Genomic DNA, 12,100 nt, shown 5'->3' with positions numbered 1-12,100 from the left:
CATGTCTGAATATATCAAAGGGATAAGGTGTAGAGATTGTGGTATCAGAGGAGGCAATCTTCCTTGTCCTCTAAAATCATACTGTGAAAAGATAAAATAACATCGTACTATGAAACCTATACTGGAAAAGAATCTGAAAAAGAATGGATATGTGTTTATGTATAACTGAATCACTTTGCTATAGAGCAGAAATTAACACAACTATACTTCAAAAAATTTTTTAATATTTTTTAAATCTATAAATAAATAAATAAAATGTGAATGGGTTTACCAACACAGAATGATTCCCCCTCTTACATTTTATAGCACCTGCACAGGTACAACCAGGTGCACCCTGGAACACATATATTATGTGACTTGATCAGAGATCTCTCTGAGGCACAGATTCCCTGTTTGCTGGCTGCCTGCGTTTCTTCTTTTTTTATGAGTACATCCTTCATGGTTGTCGGGCTTTGCAGACGAGACCAAGCAAGTGGGATAAGGGAAGGCTATAGCTCTCCCCTGTGAAAGTAAACCACAGATTATAAGATGCTCCAGAAGGTGTGGCATCTCCACCTGGGAATGCCATTTTTCTTCTGAGAATCAAATTGCCATACTGTACTGTTCTTGCTCCATGGTCTCTCAGCATGTTGCTCATCCCTCCAGCAAAGCATTCATCATGCTCTATCATGGGCAGTTCACAAATGCCTGTCCCTCTGAGATGCAGAGCTTCTGGTCATGGGGTGAGGGGAGATTTGTCTTACCTGTCTCAGAAAGCTGAGTACTTAAAACCCATAATTCTTGTTAAAAGGGTGGATGTTGATGTTTGTTGGATGGATGGATGAATGGACAGGTGGATGGATGGGTGGATGGATTTTTCTCTTGCGTATTTGCTGTGTGGACATTAGAACCACACAGTGTCTGTAACTTCCCTCAAAGCCAGCAGTGAGCAGGAAGGATCTGGAATTAATACTCTTCTTTATCAACAGAAACAGCAATATCTCACAATGGCACAGTCTTTTGAAATACGCATGTGTTCAAGTGAGCAATTTTTTATATTTAATTTCCTTTAAGATTAAGGTATAAACTATGTGTGAGAATATTTATACAGAAGTAAAAACAATTTTTACTTTTTGATAAAAAATATTAAATTTTCAATTTAAAACTTGTATTTAGGTAAATTGACTGACTAGATTCTGATTAGAGTGAGTAATTGTTGTTTTTGCTGCCAAGCATCCAGTTGCCTTTCTTCAAATAACCACACTCTGACTGTTGCCTGGGGAACCTTCAGTCTCAGGCCACGTGCATGAGGTCAGGTATCCCATCAGCCAAGCCAATCACAACACTTCTTTCTCCTGGCTCTTACAGATGGATTCAAGGATAGGCATCTGATCCAGTCAGAGCCAGTGTGTTATCATAAGACTTCTGCATAGACTTCTTAGAGAATTTAGCTCATTCTGCTTAACTTGAGCAGGAGAAGATATGAAATCTGGTTCCTCAGCAGCCACTTTGCTACAATGAGGAGGCAATATTTGTCTGAGGATAATTCTAACTTAGATAAAATGGAAGAAAGAGAACAACTGGGTCATGGTAGACATTCCTGAAGTCTCTGAATAAAGGTGTGTCTTAAGTCAGTTCTACTCCCAGACTACATATATATGATTTCATATATACAGTTGCAAGTAGAAAAGTCATCTAATCCACTTAAGGAAAAACTACAATTTGTGTGTGTGCTCATATATAAATTATTTAGTGATTCTCATAGATACACTGATCTTTTTAGAAAATAGATCCTCGTATAGGCTCAGATTTTTGCAACTTCATTTTCACTTAGGGATAAGACTAATGGTATTTTGAGAAATCTGTTCATAGACTCAAACCTCCTATAGACAGGCACCTATTTTGCCAGGTATTGGGCCAGACCCTTGAAAGACAAAATTCTACCCCTCTCCTCAAGGTGCTCATACTTTTAATAGGAGTTAGAGTTCTAAGCAACCAACTACAATATATGTGAATGAACTATATGGGAAAATAGTGTGGTGAGAGCTTAAATGAGAAGCAATTAACTTCTGATTTGCAAAAAGTCTTCCTAATTGATAGTCACGAAATGAGTTAGTAGGGTAAGTGGGTAGATGGGTAGGAAGGCTATATATTATGTTTTTTCCCATCCTGACTAAATAATAGATTCATCAGGGAGCTTTTAAATCAACCTGATACTGAAAACCCCCCCCCAACTCCAGAGCAATTAAAACAGGCTTTTTCTGAGGCAGGTCCCAGGCATTAGTATTTTTTAAAAGCTTCAGTGGTGATTCTAATATGTAGACAGAGTTGCCATTCACTTTTCCATAAACATGATGCTCAACCCTCGTGTGTGTGTGTGTGTGTGTGTCCCCACATGTCCTTGGGGAGCTTATAAAAGTGCAAATACCAGGGCTCCACCCTCAACTGTTCTCATTCAGTAGGCTGAGGGTGGGATCCAGGTGTCAGTAGGTTTGAAAGCTTCTCAGATAACTCGACGGTGCAGCTAAGGTTGCAAACCCCTGATCTGTAGGGAATCCATCCTTTTGGAGGGGCCTCCCAAGCACTCAGCATCATGCTAGGTATGTTTATATGTCTCACTTCCTTTGCTCTTCAGAAAACATTTTCAAGGCAAACAGGAGCCCCATTTCACAGATAAGAACATAGACAATCTGAAAAACAAGATAGCTTGTGACCTTATATGTGACTTAACATAAGTAATAGAGCTGGAATTGGAACCTAGTTTTGTCTGGCCGCGAAAGTTCACATTCTTACCAGGACGTTCATTCATTCCTTCATTGTCTTTTGGTCTGTTACTGTTTTTAAGTTTTATCAAAGTATAGTTGATTTGCAAGGTTGTGATAATTTCTGCCATACAACAAGGTGATTCAATCATACACAAACACATATCCATTCTCTTTCAGATTCTTTTCCCACATAGATGATCACACAATATTGGGTAGAGTTCTCTGTGTGTTATTCTTTCAGTAAGTGTTTAGAGAAGTGTGTGGCTTAGCTCCTGGAACACAAAGTGTCTCTAGAAATGAACAGTGACCACAAGAGGTCGATGAACCTCCCCCAAGAATGCAACTGTGTGGACCTCTGTGTGAAGAACAACTTACAGTGGAATAAACCAGCTTTAAGCCATCCCAGTACTCAGGCTGTAAATACAGTGGTTGGTTATTTTAATCTCCTTGTTCTGGACACAGTACAGTCCCTGTGACTCTGCAAAAGGGCATGCCACGGAAGTCATGCTGTACAAAGTCAATTCAGCCCTCTAACCTAAAAGGCAAGCTACATGCAATTGCACTTGATCCCATTCTAGTCAAATGATGAGGAGGCGGGAGCAGGTGGAGTTTCCTAACTGGGGAAGCAGTACCTGGGAGGGATAGAGGGCAAAGGCAGTCTTGGTACGAGAAGCAAGATTTACCTCCTGTGCACAGTGAAAGGAGTGTCTTTGTCTTGCTTGGTCCCAAGAACAACTCACCCTTTGTGATCAAACCTGCCAGCAGTTCCTGCCTGAAGGACTGGAGACCTGTCATCTCAGCAGACAGAGGGAGGCAGCCAGTGCCTGAGGCCAGGCAGTCACTGAAGGGGAAGAGAACACCCACCTTTCCTTCCCCTCACCTTGACAGCCTCCTGTTACAGGTGCACCCCTGCCACTTCAGAGATTCATGCTATCCCACCATCTGGCCCCAGAATGTTCAAATTCAGGGAATTCTATGTGTATCTCACTTGGTCCACACCCAGGATCCTTTGCCCAGCTTGGAGCAATGTGGTTCCAACCTGCATTTTCAGCTTCATCCCTTGCCACGACCTGCAGCTAATGACCCTTTGATGTAATCTCAGCAGGTCCTTTACCTCTGAGTCTTCTCTTGTGTAGTTCTCTCTGCCAGGGATTCTCTTTGCACTTCCTTCTCTTGGAAAGCTCCTACACAGCTGTCAGCTCTGCTAGAAAGACTTCCCACTGTACTGGGGAATAGAGTCACTTTTATAAAATTTTCTATAAAAAATTCTCCACTCTACTTTTTATGATTTGAATGCTGTTGCACTCATCTTGCGCACCTAGAATCAAATCATCTTTTTGTTGTTGTTGTTGGCACCTGCAGCTTGTGGAATTTCCTGGGCCAGGGATCAAACCTGAGCCACAGCAGTGACAATGCCAGATCTTTACCCCACTGAGCCACCAGGGAACTCAAAGAATTAAATCATTTTTACATATTATTTCAAGTGCCCCCTCCTCCAGGGTATCTCCTTGGTGTCCTTACTTTTTATCTTGGGTTTGAGGCCAGCATGGCTGCCCTCCTTCATGCCCTCCTCCCATAATGCTCTACCAGTAGCTCTCAAACGTTAGTGTGTTTCAGAATAACCTGGAGGACTTGTAAAAATACAATTTTCTGGACCTCACCCTAAGAGTTACTGGTTTAGTAAGTCTTGTGTGTGGCCTAAGAATTTTCATTTTATTGCATTCCCAGTGTTGCTGACCCAGAGATCACAGGTGGAAAACTACTGGCCTACACTTACCTTAAATAGAGGTCTCTCATTGAACTCACAGCATATGTTGTAAATTACTTGTTTATAATTCCACCTCCACCACTTATTTATCAATAAGGCAATATCAGATAATGAAAAGCATTACAAAGAAAATAAATCACAGTATATAAGCTACCTATTGTGTAACAAATTACCCCCAAACTTAGCTTAAGACAACAAGCATTAGCTCATAGTTTCTGCAGGCCAGGAATCTGGGAACAGCTTCACTACATGGTTCTGGCTCACAGACTCTCTCAGGAAGTTGCAGTCAGCTGGGGCTGCAGCCTCATCGGAAAACTCAACTGGAGGAGAATCCTGTTCCAAGCTCACACGCGATTGATGGCAGGTCTCACTTCTGCACTGGTTGCTGCCAGAATCTTCCATTCCTCTTCACTGGATCACTCCAGAGGATGCATTAATATTCTCAAAACATGACAGCTGGCTTCCCCCAGAGCAGATGAGCCAAAAGAGACCACACACACACCCAAGATGGAAGCCATGGTCATTTGTAACCTAACCCTGGAAGTGATATATACCTTCATTTTTACCATACACAGTTGCTCCCAGAGACCAACCCTAGCTCAGCAAGTGGTGGGACTCCAACATGGCTGTGACAACCAGAGGTGAGGTTCCTTGAGTACTGACTCCCTCACAGGGCAGGGATAGGGAAAGGAGGTAATCCTATTTATCCAGGATGTCTAGGGAAGTCCTTTCGGAGAGGCTGCTGTGAAAACTGAGACCTAAATGAAGAGAAAGAGCCATGTAAAGACACAGGGGTCTACTTTTCCAGACAAAGGAAAAGCAAAGTCCCTGAGGCACAAATGAGCTTGGTGTATTGGAAGCAGAGAAAGTCGGCTAGTGGTGTTGTAGCAGAACCAGCAAGAAGTCAGAGGGTAGCCATCGTTGTTAATATCAACATCAATAACAGTTTTTTCAAATACCTACTGTGCTGAGGAGCTTTTCGGCAAAGAAGAAAATTCAGCATTCCTAATTTCAAAGAATGGGCCTTCCAGTTGAAGAATGCTCCATGTTTTCCAATTTGTGGAACAAGAAAGTTTAGACATTTCAGCATCGATGCGTCTCCATTACCACACCCATGATTTCTTTCTGTGTGATTTCCAATTATGTCTAATCAATCTCAGAACAAGCGTTTGCAAAAAAAAAAAAAAAAAAAAAAAAAAAAAGTACCAATCAATTGAGGGAAGCCAAGCCCATGCTCTATATTCGACCAATCTAATAAGTGAGGCCCTTTCCAGTATCGGAGCGTATATGACCTAGAATCACACGAAGCTGGAGGAGACCTTGGAGATCTTTCCATCCTTCCCTCTTCAACTCCGACTTGTTTTTAAAGAGAGAGGAAGGAAACCAGCGAGCTAAGAAACCAGTCCATCCGCTAATTGGATGAATGGATATAATGAGCACCTATCCCATGCAGGTGCCCAGGGTAGCCGAAGAGTGACTCAAATCCAGCCTCAGGATTTCTAAGTCAGCCTGCTTTGCACAGCCAGAGGTGATCCAGGGGTTGCCTTAGGTGTGGGAGGGAGCAGAGGAAGAGGAAGGAAGAGGCTGAGAAGCAGCCCCCAGGCACTCCTTTGCTTCACTGGAGCAGGGATGCTCTCATTTACTATATCTGTAGGACTTCTAAAAGTTATAAATAAGTTTCCTACTAAAGGAAGCTTGAAAACCACTTCACAACCTCATCCTCCCCTTTCCGATTCTATAGCCTGGAGATCAGCCAACTCCATCCCGTGGACCAAATCCGGCCCACTGCCTGCTTTTGTGTGATGTGTGAGCCAAGAGCGGCTTTTGCATTTGCAGAGGTAAAAGTCAAAAAAATCAAAGGAAAAAATAATCTTTAGTCACATAAGAAAGTCAGGTGAAATTCCAATCTCGGTGATATACACTGAGATTAGTAAGATTAGAACAATTAGAACAACCCTCACTGAAGAATTGCAACTTTTGTGCAACAGTGGCAGGACAAGGTAGCTATGACATATCGTATGGCCATAAGCCTATGATATTTACAGTCTGGCCCATGTACATAACTGTCTGCTGACCCTTGCTTATCTAAGTGTCTGTTATATGCCTTCATCCTTCCTCCTCTCTCTGCTCCCCTTCTCCTTTCCAGCAAAACTCTATTATAGGTTTGTATTTAGAATACAGTTAACTAAATCCCACAGGTTTGCTTTTTGATGCTGGTGTATTTTGGTTTGTGACTTGGGGACACTTAATAGTATGGTGTCATGTTCCTGACTCAAATCAGCCAAACTCCTATCTGCTTTTCTAACAACATCCTATAGAGTCAGTGTAGCAGAAGGAACCTGAGCGAATACCCCACTGCTCCCGATGGACACATGTGCTAAATGATAAGAGTTGCTCTTTTTCTGTCCATTTGGGCCATGAAGTCTGGGTTATGGAAAGAGCAGAGCTAGAGCACATAGAGAAACTCACTGCCCCACAGCTACCTGAGGTCCCAAAACACTCGCTAGAAGGGCAGAAATATGAGGAGAAGGAGGAGAAAGAGAAGATAGGGCTTCTTCTCTCTGTTGCAGGTATGGCTTCCTAGATAGGGTTCATTACTAGAGGTCACCTGACCAAAGCATCAGCCAATGGCTCTTCAATGCATCAGGAGTAAGAGACATTAAGTTGCATTTTAAAGGTGTTTGTTCTCACTTATAACCAAAGATGTGCAAATTAAGACTGTATTAAGGTATCAATTTTATTTTTTTTTTTTTTTTTTAAGTTTATGTAACTCTTTTTTTTTTTTTTTTTTTTTTTTTGTCTTTTGTTGTTGTTGTTGTTGCTATTTCTTGGGCCGCTCCCGCGGCATATGGAGGTTCCCAGGCTAGGGGTTGAATCGGAGCTGTAGCCACCGGCCCACGCCAGAGCCACAGCAACGCGGGATCCGAGCCGCGTCTGCAACCTACACCACAGCTCACGGCAACGCCGGATCGTCAACCCACTGAGCAAGGGCAGGGACCGAACCCGCAACCTCATGGTTCCTAGTCGGATTCGTTAACCACTGCGCCACGACGGGAACTCCAAGGTATCAATTTTATACCCACAAAGATAATTTTAGAGAAAATGTAAAATTATAAAGTCTAGTGCTTGTAAGATTGTATGGGGAAAAGGAACACAAATATATTGGAAAAATTATTTTAGGCCAGATCAGTTAAATAAATTGAGTCAATATAGTGATGCCTTTGACCAAGAAATTCTCTTGGCAACACATGCCAAGGCACAAATTCAAAAAGAAAAAGAAAACAAAAAACCCTCAGGAGTTCCCTTTGTGGCTCAGCGGAAATGACTCCAGCTAGGAGCCATGAGGTTGCAGGTTCCATCCCTGGCCTTGCTCAGTGGGTTAAGGATCCGGCATTGCCATGAACTGTGGTGTAGGTTGCAGATGCGGTTCGGATGCCACGTTGCTGTGGCTGTGGCTTAGGCTGACGGCTACAGCTCTGATTAGACCTCTAGCCTGGGAACCTCCATATGCCGTGGGTGTGGCCCTAAAAAGACAAAAAACAAAACCAAAAAAACCTTACAAAGAAAACCACTACAGCATATTTACAGATTGCTATTTAACCAAGAAAACCAAACTTTATATGCCTGATAAAATATTTTGATTAATTAAATTTTGGTAAACTAACCCAATGGAAATACTTTGCAATCACTGGCGTGACCATGTTGCAACATAAAATTTTCCTTTAAAAATAATATGAAAGTAGAAAAATATAGAGCAGAACATTTTATATATGTTGCAATTAATGTAAAAATATGTATGCCTTTAAAGTTGGGAAATGAAGTTTCTCACAGTTCTGCTCTGTTAGGCGTGGAGAGACAGGAGCGAATATTTTTTCTGTTTTAATTTCCATGAAAGTTGTTATAAGAAACCCTTTTAGTGTTTTTAAAATTTTTACTGCAGTTGATTTACAAAGTTCTGTCAATTTCTGCTGTATGGCAAAGTGATCCAGCCATACACACACACACACACACACACACCCCTTTTGTCATATTACCTTTCATCATGTTCTATCATGGAAGTCCCTTTTAGTTTTAAGCCCACATTTTTATAAAAGAAGACAAGGAAAAAGAAGAGTGGGGACTGAACTTTGTCACACTACTTTTAGAGACACTGAGCAACGGCATTTTATTTCAGGAAGGCTGGATCCTAACCTCCTGGGGGTGCCCCTCCAGCCCATAATGCACAGAACGGAATCCAAGTGGGAAACAGGCTGTGCGCTACTCACGAGCTCTGGTAATCATGGCATCAGTAGAGACGGATGCCCCTGATGGGAGGCGGTGACGGGGGCCACTTGAGAAAGTGACTCAGCAGGGCCAGATGGTATTTATTCAAGAGCTCATTTATTTGGATCAACTAACATATGAACTAGCAGGGATTCTGACAAGGACACGCGATACCTCATTTCCTTGAAGATTAAGAAGCTGCACACATACTATCTGCCCTCCAAAGAGAGACTGAGGAAGGCAGAGGGAGGCTTGGGGGTGGCCGAGCCCCAAGCAGAGCCCAGTTTCCAGGAGAGGACAGAGACAAAGTGATGTCACGGGTTGGATTGTGTGCTCCGCTCAAAGAAAAGGATGTGTTGAAGCCATAAGCCCTCATACCTTAGTCAGATGCAGGGTCGTTGCACAGGTAGTCTGTCAAGATAAGGTGAGGCCATTCCAGAATAGGCTGGGCTCTAATCCAGTGTGAATGGTGTCCCTACAGAAGAGGAGAACCACATGGACAGAATGCCACGTGACGACAGAGGCCGAGTTGGAGAGACACGACTGCAAGCCAGGGGCATTCCAAAGGTGGCCAGCAGTCACCAGAGCATGGAAGGAGTTAAGGAAGGGTTCCCCTCCGGCTTTCAGGGGGACAATGGCCCTGTCACGCTTTGCTTTTAGACTTCTAACCTCCAGAACCGGGAGACAAAATTTTTGTTGTTGTAAGACACCCAGTTTGTGGAACCTTGCCATGGCAGCCCTAGCTGGAAGATTAATACTATACCCTAAAAGCCCCTGTGACCAGCTGAGTGGATCTGAGCCAGTTACTTTTCCTTGATTATCTTTTGAAGTGCTTAGAACTGGTCGCAACTTGGGTCTTACTGATACAGAGAACAAGGACAAATAAGCTGGCAATTGGAGACACAGTTTAGGCTTAACCTAGGGTGGACAGAGCAGACGTGGGGACAGTGAGCCTGGCACTTCTCCCCTCTCCCCACCAGCAGCAGGAACGCATTTAATAGCAGGGGCAGAAAAATGCAACGGCAGGTGGGAAGAGGCAGAAGAATACAGAGCCTGGACACACATATGAAGTGTGAGGTGTGTTTAGTGCCTCAGCATGTGGATTTGGGGTTCCCATCCCACCTACACCACTTGCCAAACTGTGATACTCCCATATGTTACTTCGCATTCCTGAGTCTTGGTTTCCTTATCTAGAAAATGGAGCTAATAATAGTTCCTGCCCCATGGGGTTATTGGGAGGAATTACTTCATATATGTATGCCATATATGCATATATATACACACACACACATACACACATTATATAAACTTAGGTATATAAACTCTTTGGAATGATACCCAGCACGTAGTAGGTATATAATAAATACCACCATCACACTTCCATGCATACTTGTATACTTTCACATTTAATCCTTCTTTTTTTTTCTGCTTAGGGCTGCGCTCATGGCATATGGAAGTTCCCTGGGTTAGGGGTCAAATCAGAGCTGCCAGCCTACGCCACAGCCACTGCAACATGGGATCCGAGCTGTATCTCTGACCTACGCCACAACCTGTGGCAACACCAGATCCTTGACCCACTGAATGAAGCCAGGGATCAAGCTCACATCCTCATGGAGACTATATCAGGTTCTTAACCCTCTGAGCCCAATGGGAACTCCACCTTTAATCTCTTAATGAGTCCATAACAGATTTTATTAGTTTTATGAATAAAGGTACTGAGGCTTAACAAGTTAAAGATATACCCAATGTCATAGGCAAAATGCAGCAGCATGGCACCTAGAGATTCAACTGATGCAGGGAAGGCGGTGATGGAAGACAAAGCAGGAATGTGAGATAGGAGTCTGGGACCTTCTAGTAAGTTGCCAGGCTCCATAGTTATTCTTCCTCCACGCCTTCATGGTACTGATGTCTCAAATTCTGGTGGGTTTTTCTCCAGTCTGCTGCCCAGCCTTTGGGAAATTAGTTATGTTTCTTAATTGATACTAGAATTCCTCAACCTAAGCACCATTGATATTTTAGACCCATAATTCTTCCTGTGGGAAGCCGCCCTGTGCATTGTAAGATTGGGTAGCATCCTGGCTTTTACACACTAAATGCCAGGAGCAGCCCTGCCCCAGTCATGATAATCACGGATGTTCCCTGGGAGGCAAAACTGTCCCCAGTTGAGAATTGCTAACCTACACAATAGGGTGAAAGTACCCACAAAACGGTGTCATTGAGCCATTCTGAGAAGCAATTTGAGAAATAGTTTTTTTTTTTTCTATAAAAAGAAACAGAATGCATTTGCCTATGTAACATATTACAGGACAAACTTGGTATTATTTATTAGTTGTTGCTTGCCAAAAAGGGCATAAAACATCTCTTCCTTTCAAAAAGGTCACAACCAAGGAGGGGAGGGGAGACAGGGACCAAGGCACGGAGCCTCACTGGGGTCAGGAGGCCTAGAAAGAAATCGCCCTCAATTGAACCAATAAGAGGACTTTATAAAGAAAATCGGATATGAGCCACATAGTGACGGATGGGAGCAATTTCTGAAGACTGAGATGAAATGCCCCAGAGAATGGATGTGTCCAAATACAGGACACAGTGGAAGCCAAGTGAAGAAAAAACAGCAGCTAAGCTGACTCAGATTTTCTATAATCATCTATGTTGACCCTCTGCCCACAAGGCCTCTCCCACTTCGAGTCACAAACCAGCCCTTCCTCCTTCCAGACTCAGCGTGATGCCACCTCCCCGAGAATACTTCTCGGAAGTCCCAGATTTGGCAAGTCGCCCCTTCTCCTTGTGCCTTTGTGTCTCTCGTGGGGTTACTCTTGGCATTTGGGGTGCATCAGTTCTTCACTGAGCAATCCAGTGGAACCACCTCATGTGTTGCAGGAAAATTAGCGGGTATGACTCCCACGCCCTAAGTATCCTAAAGATACTCCCCAACCGCTGTGGCAACCAAGTATCTCTACCAGTTTTTCCAAATATCCCTAAGTGGGCAATACCACCCCAGTTGAAACCCACATCTTAATACTTACAGTTTTCCTGAAGCCAGTCTGTCTCCTGTCAGCAGGCTCCTTCATTATAGGAACCATTGATTTCACAGCTTCCCGAAACCCTAAGACCTTGCCCAGTGCCCCTTTGCAGTTGGCCCTTGGTAAATATTTGCTGATCTAATTAAAACAGAAGGTTCATCTAGGGTAAAATTGGAAACTCAGAATTGAAAGATAAATTGGGGCCAGAGAGAAAAGGACTTTGTATAGGCTGAGGAACGTGGGTTTTATTCTACCGGGGAAATCGTAGAAAATTGTCATTTTTGTAAGTCAAAAATGGCCAATTG

General features: G+C 43.2%; 1 long non-coding RNA gene across 1 annotated transcript; it reads right to left on the bottom strand.

Moving 5' to 3' along the window:
* Positions 1-204: 204 nt before the first annotated feature.
* Positions 205-11,828, bottom strand: LOC146403672 (uncharacterized). Its single transcript, XR_014844982.1, has 3 exons — positions 11,799-11,828; positions 9,154-9,250; positions 205-5,658 (listed from the first exon to the last, which is right to left on the bottom strand). It is a non-coding gene; the product is annotated as an uncharacterized LOC146403672 (long non-coding RNA).
* Between the last annotated feature and the right edge of the window lie 272 nt (positions 11,829-12,100).

The sequence above is a fragment of the Sus scrofa genome, chromosome 4, assembly GCF_054392235.1.
Source record: "Sus scrofa isolate SSC_HxYL_T2T_F1_AM1 chromosome 4, Sscrofa_HxYL_maternal_Yorkshire_Landrace_v2.0, whole genome shotgun sequence".
NCBI lineage: Eukaryota > Metazoa > Chordata > Mammalia > Artiodactyla > Suidae > Sus > Sus scrofa.
This window is presented reverse-complemented; position numbering and strand designations above follow the sequence as displayed.